At 33.1% G+C, this 14,815-nt stretch overlaps 1 non-coding gene across 1 annotated transcript; it reads left to right on the top strand.

Moving 5' to 3' along the window:
- The first annotated feature begins 11,651 nt into the window (after nt 1–11,651).
- LOC122283583 lies at nt 11,652–11,759 on the top strand. The gene has a single exon (XR_006230981.1). It is a non-coding gene; the product is annotated as a small nucleolar RNA R71 (small nucleolar RNA).
- The last annotated feature ends 3,056 nt before the right edge of the window (nt 11,760–14,815 follow it).

Genomic DNA, 14,815 nt, shown 5'->3' with positions numbered 1-14,815 from the left:
TAAATATCTCAAGACCTTTCCCTATCAATTTCGTGCCTTGGTTTGTCCCCGTTCGAAAGTGGGTAATTTATTACCCACGGCCACAATGTAAATTACACTATTACGTTGCTTTTCCTCCACCTTTTGCAACGCCGCGAGCTTTCAAAAAATACCGTATAGCACTGTAAATATTTTATAAACTCTACTTATAGATTTAAATATATTATGCTCTTACAATGAATATTTATCTGTTGGTTGATTGATTCCGAACTGAGTCCGAGGAGTTCGAAGGTCGGATGGATTGTGGACGGAGTGCTTGGTTTTGGTTGTTTATGATTGCTTGGTTATTTGTTCCATGAGGCATGCGTTACATTTTGCATACATGTATATTTTATTTTAATTGAGAAAATCATATTTTGTTGGCGTAAATGGATTTTCGGGTGCTTGTGTCTCACGAGCCCAAGCCGGGATAGATTATTATGTCATTGGAGCTCCTCTGGTAACTCGGGAGTGGATAATACTGAGTGACATCCCCTGGGTTGTCGCAGGGTGACAACCGGATCGCACGATACAGTAACGCTGTCATGTTGACTCTGTGGTCCTTAGAGTGGCGGGGACTAGAGGATGACCTGGCCTGGTACGCGCTGGGCGCGAGTCTGGGCATCGCTCGTTTAGGTGTCACACGCGTAGTCGTTACCTGCGGTGTGGCATAGAGCCAAGGTGTGCGGATGATCCCTAGGGGAGATCGTGGTGTATGCATAATTCGATCGTTTTTATGGTTTTCGGATGCGGGCCATTTTCTGGAAAAATGGCGAGGTTTGGTTTTGAGGCTTTTGAACCATTTTCAGGGAAAATGGTGGTTTGGGCCATTATCTGGGATAATAGCGAGGCTTGATTTTAAGCGATATGTTTTTGGGCCAAATGGGTTTTTGGCGTGCGTGGAAAAATATGGTTTTACAGGACATGGGCATTGGCTTTTATTTCATGCATATTGTTTGAGTTTTATATGTTTTTATCTAGTGGTGTTTGGATTTTACTTACCTGCGGCACCATTTTTGGTTCCGTAGATTTTGATGCAGAGTTCGAGGAGGAGGAGGAGGAGGCTGAGCCCGAGGATGCGGCTCCGCCGGAGTTCTGAGTTGGGTTATGCTTTATATTCGGCTTTGAAAATATATTTGTGTTTTGTAATATTTTAATATGTAAGTTTTGAACAGTTTTGTATTAAATTAAGAAAAATTATAGTACTTAGTTATATGACTTTACTATCCGCTGCGTGTTTCTCATGCACATTTGTTACTTATACACACACTTGACACTCGTAGATAGGGTGGTGACCCGCGATGTCACCATCCGGACGTCTCAATTTCTCTATGTCCATGCATGAGGATTTGGGGGCGTCACACTGCTAATAACAAATAAAAATAAAAATATTTTTTATATTAACTGTTTTAATAAGTTTTACATTCATGTAAATAAGTAAATTTGTACATGTTAATAGAACCATTCAATGCATGTTTAGGATTGCAGTGGAAAATATAACTTATACCTTTAAGACTTATAGTTTTATAACTTAATTGATAAGTTCTACTATTAAAAAGTTATTTATAATTTGGTAACTTTATATTTAAAACACTTTTAAACATGTTACATTTGTTTGAAAATAAATAAATAAAATACTTTTTGATGTAGAAATTACAATTATTTGAACTTTTAAAGATTATGATAATGAGCAGCACTGAAAATGTAACACGAGACTCATCCCAAGAAAAGCAAAAAGTTTTATTTATTTTTCATTCATTTTTTTTATTCTTAAATATTTATTTATAAAAACAATTCACAATATCACTAAAAAAAAAACATTTCCTCAATCACTAAGTAAAAAAAAAACAAAAACGAAAAAAAAAGCAAAAACTTTTATCAGGACCCAAATGTCGGTAGGTCTAGCATTTTTCTTATAATCATATCTTTGAAAGTTTAAAAGTTGTAATTATTTAAAAATTGTATGAGTATTTTTGTCAATTAACAATTTTTTTAAATTTAAATTACGTTCCGTATCATTTAAAAAAGTACATTTGAGAAAAAGTATCAAATTATATTCTTCAAATGTACTTTTTAACTTATTTAAAATTAAAAGTGTTTCAATATATAATACTCAAATAACTTAATTTTTTTAAAATTATTTAAATATTTTTTAATAATTTGCCCCAACCCAAAGAGGCCTTAATCAATTATTTCTTCTTACTCGGTATAAGTACCTGTGTGTGTGCGTGCTTGTTATTGTTCTCGTACTAGAAATGGCGCAACAAAAATTTATCTTTGGAGAATGAAATAACATCAAGATAATTGTTATTTTTTAAATAGTTTTCATAATATATATTGTAGTACTATATATAATAAAAAATTGTTACAAACATGATTTGAGATATAACAATATTATCATTATACTCATAAACACAGGAGAATAGCGCACATTTATGATGATTATAGATATATACGATTTTTCATCTTTAAGAAAATCGTATTCAACTTTAATTAAAAGTAAAAAGAGATTTTAAAAAGAACTTAAAGAAAAATGAAGAAAAGTAATATTTAAAAAAGATAAAATATAAAGAAAAAAAGAAAAATATTGAAGGGAAGTTTAACAAGAATAAAGATAAATGTGTAACCGGTTTAGTTTGGTTTTAGATATATTTTATAATCGAATTGGTATATACTTATTTTACGATTCGAAAAACTGATATCGCACCAATTATACTATTAAACCGATACTTTAAATTTTACTGATTCTGGTCTAGTTTGGTCTGTTTTTCTGGTATATTATATAGTATATATAATATACTATATTATAGTATATAATAAAATAGTGAATATATTGTTGTATATTATCATATATATTATAATTATATTATAGACTATAGTGATATATTATAGTATATAATGGAGTAAGATATTATAGTATATTATAATATATATTGATTTAGTATTAGTATAACTATTAATACAATAAACTATAATGATAATATCTAGTAATTTATATAGGCTTTTAAAATTTAATATTACATTAATTAGTGATTTATCATATAATACAAAATTATTTTATATATAATTATCTAATAAAAAATCATATAAAAAATATTTTATATAATATAAAATAATATATATATATATATATATATATATATATGAACCTATCCAGTTAGAAAAAGAAAAATCAGAACTAGACCGATTTTGATCGGCTTTGAAAAAAATAAAATCGATATTGGACTTAACCAAACCCGGTATTGAAACTAAATCCACTAGTTCAATTCGATTTAATTTACCAGTTCATCAGTTTTTTTTTTTTTTTTTTTTTTTTCACCCTTAAACAAGGATTACTCGTTATCAATTTTTCAATTTATAGTTTCTAACTTATAGAAAAATTTGAAAGCAAAAATATTTGCTTTTACGATTTTTTTTTTTTTTTAATACTAGAGCTGAGATTGCGTATTTTATTGAGATTTATATATATTTAGTATCTTATGATAGATTGTTATATTGTTTTGGATAATTAAGGGCTTGTTTGGATAGTGAGATAAGATGATTTTAAATGAAAGATAAAAGTTAAATAAAATATTATTAGAATATTATTTTTAATATTATTATTATTTTAAGATTTGAGTTGAATTGCTTATTATATTTTATATAAAAATTTAAAAAAATTATGATCATAAGATGAGTTGGAAATGGGATAAATCTCTTTCCAAATCCAAGTGCGGCCTAAATTTGCCTTCCCTGTAACAATAGGATGATTATAGGTTGCCTTCTATACGTGCTCTCGAATATATATTTTTTTTAAATGTTAAAAAACACAAATTTAATAATAGTAATTTTTTAAAATATTTAAAAATAAATACAAAAAATACACTAAAAACACTTTTATTAGAGAACGTATTTAAAGGATACCGAGGCATTTTCCACAACTTTAGACTTTAGTTTTCCCGGGATAAAATACAGGACAAAATAAACTACTAAAGGTTTAAATATACATAAATAAATAAATAAAATCGTGTCTAATTGCATGGTAATAGTTGCAGTGCAGAAGAGAGCGTGGCGCATGTGGTTGTGGAATGATATCAGAGGTATCATTGTTTAGGAACCCCCATCCACTGCCAGATGTACAAACAGTAAAATTTTCCAATTTAGTAGTATTGTCATTTCTCTGTATAATTATTTTTCTCACTATTTTTGCTTTTCCTTCGTCACAACTACCAAACCTGCATTTCCATAATTCCCAATTAATTATATGAATTAATTAATTTTTTTTATATATAAATATTAATACCAACATGGTCAAACATTTTTTCTATAAAAAATACTAATATTTTTTTTTCTAAAATTTGGGTAAATTCTATGTATGGATAATTTTTTATGAGTTCTTTATTGCAGTTTCTTACTAAAAAAAAAAAATTGTATTTCATTTATCAGAAACGTTCCGCCTTTATGATAGGCCGAATGACCTATTAGTAAAATACTATGGTTAATTATTTATATTATGCTTTTAATATTCTCTAGTACACATGGACTAACTCTCTTTAGTAAAACTTTTATTCTGATATCATATAAAATTAACATTTATTTTAAAATTTTAAACTAATAAAAATTAATTAATTTAATAATTTATATTATATTTTTAACATCAACTTCCAATTTATGCATTTTCTTTTAGAATAAGTCTTCTTGCAGTCACTAGGAGAACCGCTTTGTAACCGATGTCCACGTGGAAACAAATGAAACAATTTGTTTTATTCAAAATATAAAATTGTGCTTTTTCAGCCTTCAACATCCCCTTCTCCCCTAGGCTTACCCCTCTTCACCCCCCCCCCCCCCCCCCCCCCCCCCCCTTCTCTTCCTCCTCCTCCCTCATCTTCTCCCCTTCCTTCTCTGAATCAAACTTTCTCCTATTCGTGTACCCCCTCCTCTCCAAGGCTTGATCTCGAGGATTTGTTTCAATCCTATGTGTACCCACCCTCCCTGTACTACATCTGTTTCTTCAATTTACCCAAGAGGTTTTCCCATCGACAATAACACAATTCATTCGAATCTTTGAAATCTCTATGTCTGCATGGATTTATTCACATTCAAATCTTTGAAATCTCTATGTTTGACTGCACAAATTCATTCACTGAATGGATTCATTCACATTCCTATGCATTTTCCCTATTTTCCCCCTTCAAAATCTCTGTGTTTGATTGCACGTAACTATAACTGTAACACTAACCCTAACCTAGCCACTTCCTCTTCGTCCCAAAACTCTAACCCTTACCTAGCCTCTTCCTCTTCACCCTACCCTAGCTTCTTCCTCTTCATCCCCCCCAACCCTAATCTAGCTCCTTCCTCTTTATCGTTCCCAACATCTCGTTCCCAACCCCTTCTCCTTCATCATGAATGGACATTGGGTAAATGACTGGCCGATAAGCTAAAAGCATGGTAAGCTCTCTCACTTAACTTGAAAAGTAATGATCTATAATTTAGTAAGTTCTTTGATTTATATGACCACTCTTAAAAGTTGCACAACTCACATCTGATAATTCATTGTTAAATTTGTAGGTTTGAATGTGCAAGATCTTTAAAGTAAATTAGTTCTTTCTGGTTTGAATTGTCACCTTACTGTGTTTTAATTTAATGAAGCATCCAATTGTTGCTTGTTCTAATTGAAGTTAGCTATTGTTAGATTGTTTTTTTTTTTTTTTTGTATTCTTGAATATGGACTCACAATTTGGTAGTCAAAATTAATAGAGTTTTGGTTGAGGTTGGCTCTTTTGTTGTATTATTAATATGTATAATTTACAAAAAAATGCATTCCATATATACTATTTTTTGCATGCAACTTCTTAGAACTCCTAATACATTGTATATAAAGGTTATGAGCAATAATATCATGGCCTATAGAGATGTGTCTACTATGATTTCTTTGCTATGTTCGTCAAAATGGGTAGTGAATAGATATGTGCACCTGTTTTTTTAATTTTCAATGCACATACATTCAATTTATGTAACTGAAATTTCAAAGGACTATAGGATTAAGAAGGAGGGTAACAAGTTAATTTGTGCTTATTCCCTGATTCACATATCTTCATTGCATATAGGATCCAACTACAAGGACCCTATATCCTAAACACTTCTGCTATATATAGTCGTGTTATACAGTCGGGGCGCAGTCATTGACGCCACGTCGATTTATTTAAAAAAAATGTGCGAAATAAGAAAGAAAATAAACTCAAAACAAAGTTTGGGTTTGTCTTGCTTTCTGGTTCCCTTTGCCTCGCATTCAATCATCTGGAAGCCCCGTTGGTCATGTGTTTCTCCATCATCCATCATCGTGCTCGTTTGAGTTATGATTACGCCCAAAGAATAACGCAGTAGTTGTAGCACAGCTTTGGGGTGTTGATTCCACAGGGAGACAAATTAAAAGAATAGCAAAAGAAACAAAGAAACTAAAGAAAAATATTAAATAGATAATGGAGAACAAAAATTTATTTTAAATGTAAATTAAAGTGAAGTAAAATGATTAACAGAAAAAGTACTCAAATTTGACGAACAGTAGAGCGTCAGGAATCCCTTACACAAATCTGGTATTTTAATTATTCTTAATTCACTGGATAACTCAATTAGGAACTTAATTCTCGAAATTCCCAATTGGAAGGTATAGATTTATAAACCAGACTTAAATCAAATTAACCCTTTGAAAAAGCATTCACCACTTTCAAAAAAACGTAAATTACTACCCCTATTGAGAAAATCCAATGACGACAATATATTCAAGGAGCGATATTGCAGCAAAAAAACTAAATCAATATAGATAAATAATTGATCCAAACATAATCAAAGAACTAATCCATTCAATAGAAAAAGCATGACTGAATCCATAAACAGAATAAATTCTATGATTATTCGGAAAAGAAACATCAACGATGAATTGAGAATGATAAAACAAAAGTGTTTTAGCAATTAAAGATCAAATACATGAATTAAAAATAAATTAGAAATACCATCTAATGTGCAAGTTCATCCTTAACCCTACTTGAGAATTTAGTTACCCATAAATATAATGGACAACAAAAATCTCCATAGAAAACTGAAGCGAACGGTGGCCATGGAAGTGATTTTTTCCTCTCTTCAGATCTGCCTCTTGTGCCTCTTCCTCGGAATCATTTCATGCTAATGATATGCTTATATAGGGTAAGAAAGAAACCCTAATGTCCTCTTGATTTCCGCATAAAAAAAATCGCCTAAATTTTAGGACTTATCTTGGCAGCCACGTACAGCCTTCAGGAGTTCGAATTTGGAAATCATTATTAGAGACAAAGTTATAGCCCTTTAAGATAGCTTTCCAATGCATCAAGAATTGCATCAATCCGATATATGAATAAAACGATACAGTCAAAACACTAAAGTATGTCCAGACTGTCTCCTAGCGAATTTCAGACTTGGACTTCTTGTGGTTTCATTTTGTGATTTTTTTTTCTTTTTCTTTTCTTCCAAATTGCTCTCAAACCCCATGAATGTCCTCCTTTGAATTTGACTAGGCTTGACTTGCTCTTTTATAAACTCTGAAATTAGACATAAAAAAACTACTTAGGAGTATCCCAACGTTAATAGAAATTCAATTTAAGAATACACATTAATTCTTATAATTTCTATTCACATTTTAGCATTTTAGTCCAATAATAGGGTATATAGAGTGCACTTTCGCACACTCATCACACCCCCCAACTTACTTCTTGCTAGTCCCTAGCAATTTTCATGTCAAAACAACGAAAGAGATCAAAGAAAATCACACATAAAGGCCATCAAGTCACACTTTCCAGATTCACATATCAAAACAATCTAAGGAATCCAATAACCCATCAAGATCAATCCACCTATAGCAATCCACAGAGTGTGTGTGTGTTCTCCAAGCCATAACTATCGTACCACTAACCTTGACACATGCGACATCAAGAACATCTTAAACAAAAGGTTCAACTCCATAACTCACGGGTATAATAGTGTTTCGTGTAAGGGCTCTCTCTATGGAGTTGACAATGAGTGTATATACACTCTCATGGAAAATTAGGCAATTATGTACAAGCAACAAGCAAACATTGATCTTATGATAGGAACACTAACAAATGAGACTTCCATCAATCTTTCCAACAGCTTACTTAGGATCAGAATGGTCAACACAAAAGGTTGTAATGTGGCTTGGTTTTGGGGTTATATAAAAAAAAAAGGATGAAAGGGATTCAAAAACTTCCAAGTACATACAAAGGGAATTTTATTAAATATCTCAATAGACCACACTTCTCACTTGATATACTCTCCAACTTTTCAGATCATCAAATAATAATGCTTTTCATTCTTCTTCCTCTTTTTTTTTCAACAATTTGATGGACAAACACATGCCACTTTTTTATTCTTTCCATCTCTACCAACTTCTTTTTTTTTTTTTGGAGCTCACTCAATTAAACACTTTGCAACTTGTACTCTTCTCTTTTTTTCCGTCGTCTTCTTCTTCTCTTTTTTTTTAATTGAAAATGATAAAATTAAAGAAAGAAAATTCACATTCCACACCTACTATACACTTGGAAGTAAAAAGGGTAAGAAAATCTGTGTATAGGTTATACTCCAATGTGGAGAGGCATGGATGATATGGGCATATGAAAAGAAAAAGCTACAAGTGTTTTATTGGCTCAAAGTTGGCTACTAGGAGTCTATGATGGAAAGGATAGCTTGAAAGGCTCAAACGTTAATCCTAAGTTAACCTTCGTCATATCCCAAGTATATCCACCATTGTACTGCAAACCATGTAATGATATTCTCAAAAGAAGTGCCCAATTCAACAGATCAATGAACGCTTATCACAATTTACTGCATTTGTATGCTCTCAATCCTCTCCAAACTCACATGAAAACTTAAGCAAAAGAGTTCTCTAACTACATGTGTCAAACCACCATCTTACCACAAAACTTGGATAAGTACATTAAGGATTCTGTGAATGTTTTAGCAAAAAATGATCTTGTGGGTTTGGTGAATTCACGAATATGGCTATGAATGAGAATGAGTACACATGTGAAAATGATGCACATGTGATGCAAATTAAAAAAAATTGACACATGAAAATATGCCACAGAGTTCCAACAAGCATTTTAAAAACTGAATTTGCACCACCACCCCCCAACTTAAATGAAACATTGTCCTCAATGTTTAAGAATCAAAATTGAATGGGGAGTAACTGAAAATGGTAGAATACACCTGATGAGTGACGTAGGTAGCTCCCTAAACACCAAAGATGGTAATATGAAATGACGAAATGAAACTATCCTGCAATCAAAAACAAAGAAACCAACAGCAAGCAAAAAGGAAAAGAAAGAAAATAAGAAAAAATAAAAACAAAACAAAGCAAAACAAAATAAATAAAGAAACACATACCTTGGTGGTGTGGTCAAGGTTGATAGACTGGATCCACAAGTGGAATGTCTTCCACTTCCGGAACTTGCCTATCAATTAATATTTTAAGGCGTTGACCATTTACTTTAAAGATCCGACCATCCTTAGGATCTTCTATTTCTACCGCCCCATTTACAAAACTATTTTTCACTAGAAATGGGTCAGTGCACCTAAACCGAAGTTTTCCTTTGTGCTTGTGAGATCCAAAATCATATAAGCATATTCGGTCATTAGGTTTAAACCTCTTCCTAAGAATATTTTTATCATGAAACGTTTTCATTTTAACCATATAGACTTTAGACTTAGGCAAAGATTTCAATTTAACTCTTGGTACTTTCATATTTACAGAAATCTGTTTTCCACATTTCTTAGGCAACTCCTCAAATTTCTGTTGCCAAACCTATGTGCCATAATCCTGAGTTTCATAAAAAACAACACAAATATCAATAACATCAGATGAATCACTAACAGATGTATTAAACTCAGAATTCACAAGGGAATATTCAAGGGGATCAAAATCATGAGTTGTGTGAACTCCCTTGTCTATGAGTGCATCAATCATATACGTTTGGTGGCACTCGTCATCTGTTGGCTGCTTCTCAATATAGAAAATGTTGACCTCCATGGTCATGTTTCCAAAAGATAACTTCATCAACCCATTCCTGCAATTTATAAGTGCATTAGCCGTAGCAAGGAAAGGTCTACCTAATATGAGAGGAACTTTAGAGTTAGACTCAACAACTGATTGAGTGTCCAAAATTAAGAAATCAACAGGATAATAAAACTTGTCAATTTGGATCAAAACATCCTCAACTATCCCCCTCGGTTTCTTAATTGAACGATCAGCCAACTGAAGCACGACAGAAGTAGGCTTAATTTCACCCAAACCAAGCTGCAAATAAATAGAATAAGGCATCAAATTAACACTAGCTCCTAGATCTAGCAAGGCTTGCCCAAACTCATGATTCCCAATATTACATGCAATGGTTGGACAACCAGGATCCTTGTACTTAGGAGGAATTCGTTGCTCAATTAGAGCACTAACTTACTCTGTCAGAAATGTTGTCTTCTTAACATGGTGCTTCCTCTTAACTGTACACAAATCTTTAAGAACTTTTGCATAAGTGGGAACTTGTTTAATAACATGCAAAAGAGGAAGGTTAATCTTTACCTGCCTGAGGTTCTCCAAGATTTCATTACTAGGATCCAAAGTTCGCATACCATATTTAAAAGCTTGAGGAAATGGTACCTTAACTGGATTCTTGATTACCTCGGCATCCTTGGGGAACTCGATGCTATCATTGCTTTGTTCCTCTTCAACATCCTTTTGCTTATCAGTTGTTGGGATGTGTAAAGACTTACCACTTCTTGTCATAATGGCATTCACTTCTTTTAAATTTTTTTGTGCCATATGCTGACCTTGGGGTGCGGATTGAGCTTGAGAAGGAAACTTGCCACGCTCATTCACACTCAAGGAGCTCATTATCTTGGATATATGACTCTTTATCTCTTTGTTTTCTTCAACAACCTGCATAATCAAAGATTCAAACTTTTGATTAGTTTTACTCTGTGCCTTAATAAAAGCATGCAAAGTGTCTTCTAAAGGACTCCTAGAAGATGAAGGTGCATGATATGGTGCAGGATATGATCTAGGGGGTTGTGCAGGCGGCTGGTTTTCAGACTTCCAGCTAAAATTGGGGTGATTACGCCACCCAGGATTGTAGGTATCAGAGAAAGGTGCAACAGGCTTCATGAACATACCTAAGGCATTACATTGTTCCTTATACATCCCTCTCATCTCAGCAAATGTGGGACACTCTTGGGCAAGGTGATCTACCCCACCACACACAAAACACCGTCCAAAAGACTCTGCATGATTAGCCACGTGTGTTGGCTTTAAGTCTTTATTCTTCAACACCTCTAGCTCCCTAGTGAGCATCTCAACCTTAGCCTTTAGGTTATCTTCTTCCTTGAGATGGTAAATTCTACCACCATTTAGGTTTCTTGCAGGTCGTGACCTATTTGTGCTCTCAATAGCACTAGGTCCAGTCCAAGTGTGAGCTTTTTCAGCAAGCTCATTGAGGTATTCTATGGCCTCATCAGGATCTTTCTGTAAGAACTCACCATTACACATCATCTCTACAAATTGACGCTCTCTAGGTGTAAGTCCCTCATAAAAATAGCTCACTAAGCGCCAATTCTCATATCCATGGTGAGGACACATACTCAATAGCTCCTTAAATCTCTCCCAAGACTGATACAAAGTCTCACTGTCCTTTTGTACAAAGGTGGAGATTTGCCTTTTTAAAGCATTGGTCTTATGTTGGGGAAAGTATTTATTAAAGAAGACCTGAGTAATCACATTCCATGACCCAATAGATCGTGGTCTCAATGAGTATAGCCAACTCTTAGCTCTGTCCTTCAAAGAGAAAGGAAAGAACTTAAATCTCACAATGTCATCAGTTGCATTTTGACTATGAAAAGTCGCAACTACTTCCTCATACTCCCTAATGTGCACATATGGATTTTCATTTTCCAAGCCATGAAAAGTAGGGAGTAACTGTATCATCCCTGTTTTAAAATCAAATTGGCGAATATTAGCTGGAAACATGATGCATGATGGTGTGGCTGTGCGTGTAGGGTGGAGGTAATCCTGAAGGGTTCTAGTGGGTTGATCTTCGTGTTCACTCATTTTCTCAGAATTGGGAGTATTATCAAACAAATGATCAGAAAAATAAAACTCAGACTCTAACACAGGTCTACAAGCAAACCGACCCAAGGCGTCTCTATACCTGTGCATGCAACGTAGAGAAAAACGCAACACTAAAAAAAAACTACAAAAAGAAAAAGAAAAAAAAATGCAGTAAGCTAAAATAGGGAACGAAGTTACCGCCTTTACAAACTGTTGAAAAGAAAAAATTATCTCACAATTCTTCTACCGTCTCCCCGGCAACGGCTCCAAAATTTGATTACGCCCAAAGAATAACACGGTAGTTGTAGCACAGCTTTGAGGTGTCGATTCCACAGGGAGACAAATTAAAAGAATAGCAAGAGAAACAAAGAAACTAAAGAAAAATATTAAATAGATAATGGAGAACAAAGATTAATTTTAAATGTAAATTAAAGTGAAGTAAAGTGATTAACAGAAAAAGTACTCAAATTTGACGAACAATAGAGCGTCAGGAATCCCTTACACAAATCTGGTATTTTAATTATTCTTAATTCACTGGATAACTCAATTAGGAACTCAATTCTCGAAATTCCCAATCGGAAGGTATAGATTTATAAACCAGACTTAAATCAAATGTAACCCTTTAAAAAAGCATTCACCACTTTTAAAAAAACGTAAATTACTACCCCTATTGAGAAAATTCAATGACAACAATATACTCAAGGAGCGATATTGCAGCAAAAAAACTAAATCAATATAGATAAATAATTGATCCAAACATAATCAAAGAACTAATCCATTTAATAGAAAAAACATGACTGAATCCATAAACAGAATAAATTATATGATTATTCAGAAAAGAAAACATCAACGATGAATTGAGAATGATAAAACAAAAGAGTTTTAGCAATTGAAGATCAAATACATGAATTAAAAATAAATTAGAAATACCATCTACTGTACAAGTTCATCCTTAACCCTACTTGAAAATTTAGTTACCCATAAATATAATGGACAACAAAAATCTCCAGAGAAAACTGAAGCGAACGGTGGCCATGGAAGTGATTTTTTCCTCTCTTCAGATCTGCCTCTTGTGCCTCTTCCTCGGAATCATTTCGTGCTAATGATATGCTTATATAGGGTAAGAAAGAAACCCTAATGTCCTCTTGATTTCCGCATAAAAAAATCGCCTAAATTTTAGGACTTATCTTGGCAGCCACGTACAGCCTTCAAGAGTTCGAATTTGGAAATTCTTATTAGAGACAAAGTTATAGCCCTTTAAGATAGCTTTCCAATGCATTAATAATCACATCAATCCGATATATGAGTAAAAAGATACAATCAAAACAATAAAGTATATCCAGACTGTCTCCTAGCGAATTTCGGACTTGGACTTCTTGTGGTTTCATTTTGTGATTTTTTTTTCTTTTTCTTTTCTTCCAAATTACTCTCAAACCCCATGAATGTCCTCCTTTGAATTTGACTGGGCTTGACTTGCTCTTTTATAAACTCTGAAATTAGACATAAAAAAACTGCTTAGGAGTATCCCAACGTAAATAGAAATTCAATTTAAGAATACACATTAATTCCTATAATTTCTATTCACATTTTAGCATTTTAGTCCAATAATAGGGTATATAGAGTGCACTTTCACGCACTCATCAAGCTACTTCCATCCTTTTAGTAGCATAAAAGCTATGTATACAAGAGGAAGAAGCGCGCCAGAAACTGTAACCAAAACAGAAAGTCTGAAACAGAGCTCTGCTTTGTGCTTCTGGGACCGTGGGTCTCCATTTTTTGTGGATATTTTCATGTGGGTCTTCTCCATCCGTAACTTCATCAGGCATTGGTAAAATTATTTCTTTTCAGTCTATTTCTGCTTCTTCTTGTAAGATTGAACTAGTTGGTTCTTTTTGTTTCCTGATACCTGCTTTCATATTTTCTAAATCCAAAAAAAAGTTCTTTTCCATTTCTTCTGTGATTGCTTTGGCAAAGTCCATCATTTGGTACAAATGCAAAGTGAGTTTTAATGTCAAAACTGAAAACTTTTACTTGGGCATGTTTAGTTACCGAGAAAACAAATCTTTTTGATACCTACTTTCATATTTTCTAAACCCAAAAGAAAGTTCTTTTCCATTTCTTCTGCGATTTCTTTGGCAAAGTCCATCATTTGGTACAAATGCTAGGTGGGTTTTAATCTCAAAACTGAAAACTATGATGTAGTTTATGCTTAGTTACCGAGAAAACAAAAGAAAACCTTCATCTAAAACTAGACCCAACTTAGCTAGGCCATGTGTTTGCAAAAACCTTATCTCCCTTTGGAAGTTTCATGCTATCAATGGGAACATTTTCTCCATAATACATTTTTCTAGTCTATTTTATTGTTGAATGAATAACTTTGTAATAGTGTTTTAATGGAATTGGCTTTTCCATTAAGAATTTCCTTATTTTCAAACTAAAATGCTCAAGAAGTTTAGACAGTCCAAGGCTTTTTTTTCCTAAAAAAAAATATTCTGGGGAATTTTTTTTTTTTTTGGGAGGGGTGGAGGATTATGACCTGGAAGTCTCATCAATCCAAGCACAAGGCTTTCTTTTTTCTAATCCACGTTATAAGTTCCTACATGTAGACAACAAAATATCAAAAAAAAAAAATTCTGGGGATTTTTTTGGGTAGAGCTGGGACTTGCTATATGTCCA

This window comes from Carya illinoinensis, chromosome 11 (genome assembly GCF_018687715.1).
Source record: "Carya illinoinensis cultivar Pawnee chromosome 11, C.illinoinensisPawnee_v1, whole genome shotgun sequence".
In the NCBI taxonomy this organism is placed as follows: Eukaryota; Viridiplantae; Streptophyta; class Magnoliopsida; order Fagales; family Juglandaceae; genus Carya; species Carya illinoinensis.
This window is presented reverse-complemented; position numbering and strand designations above follow the sequence as displayed.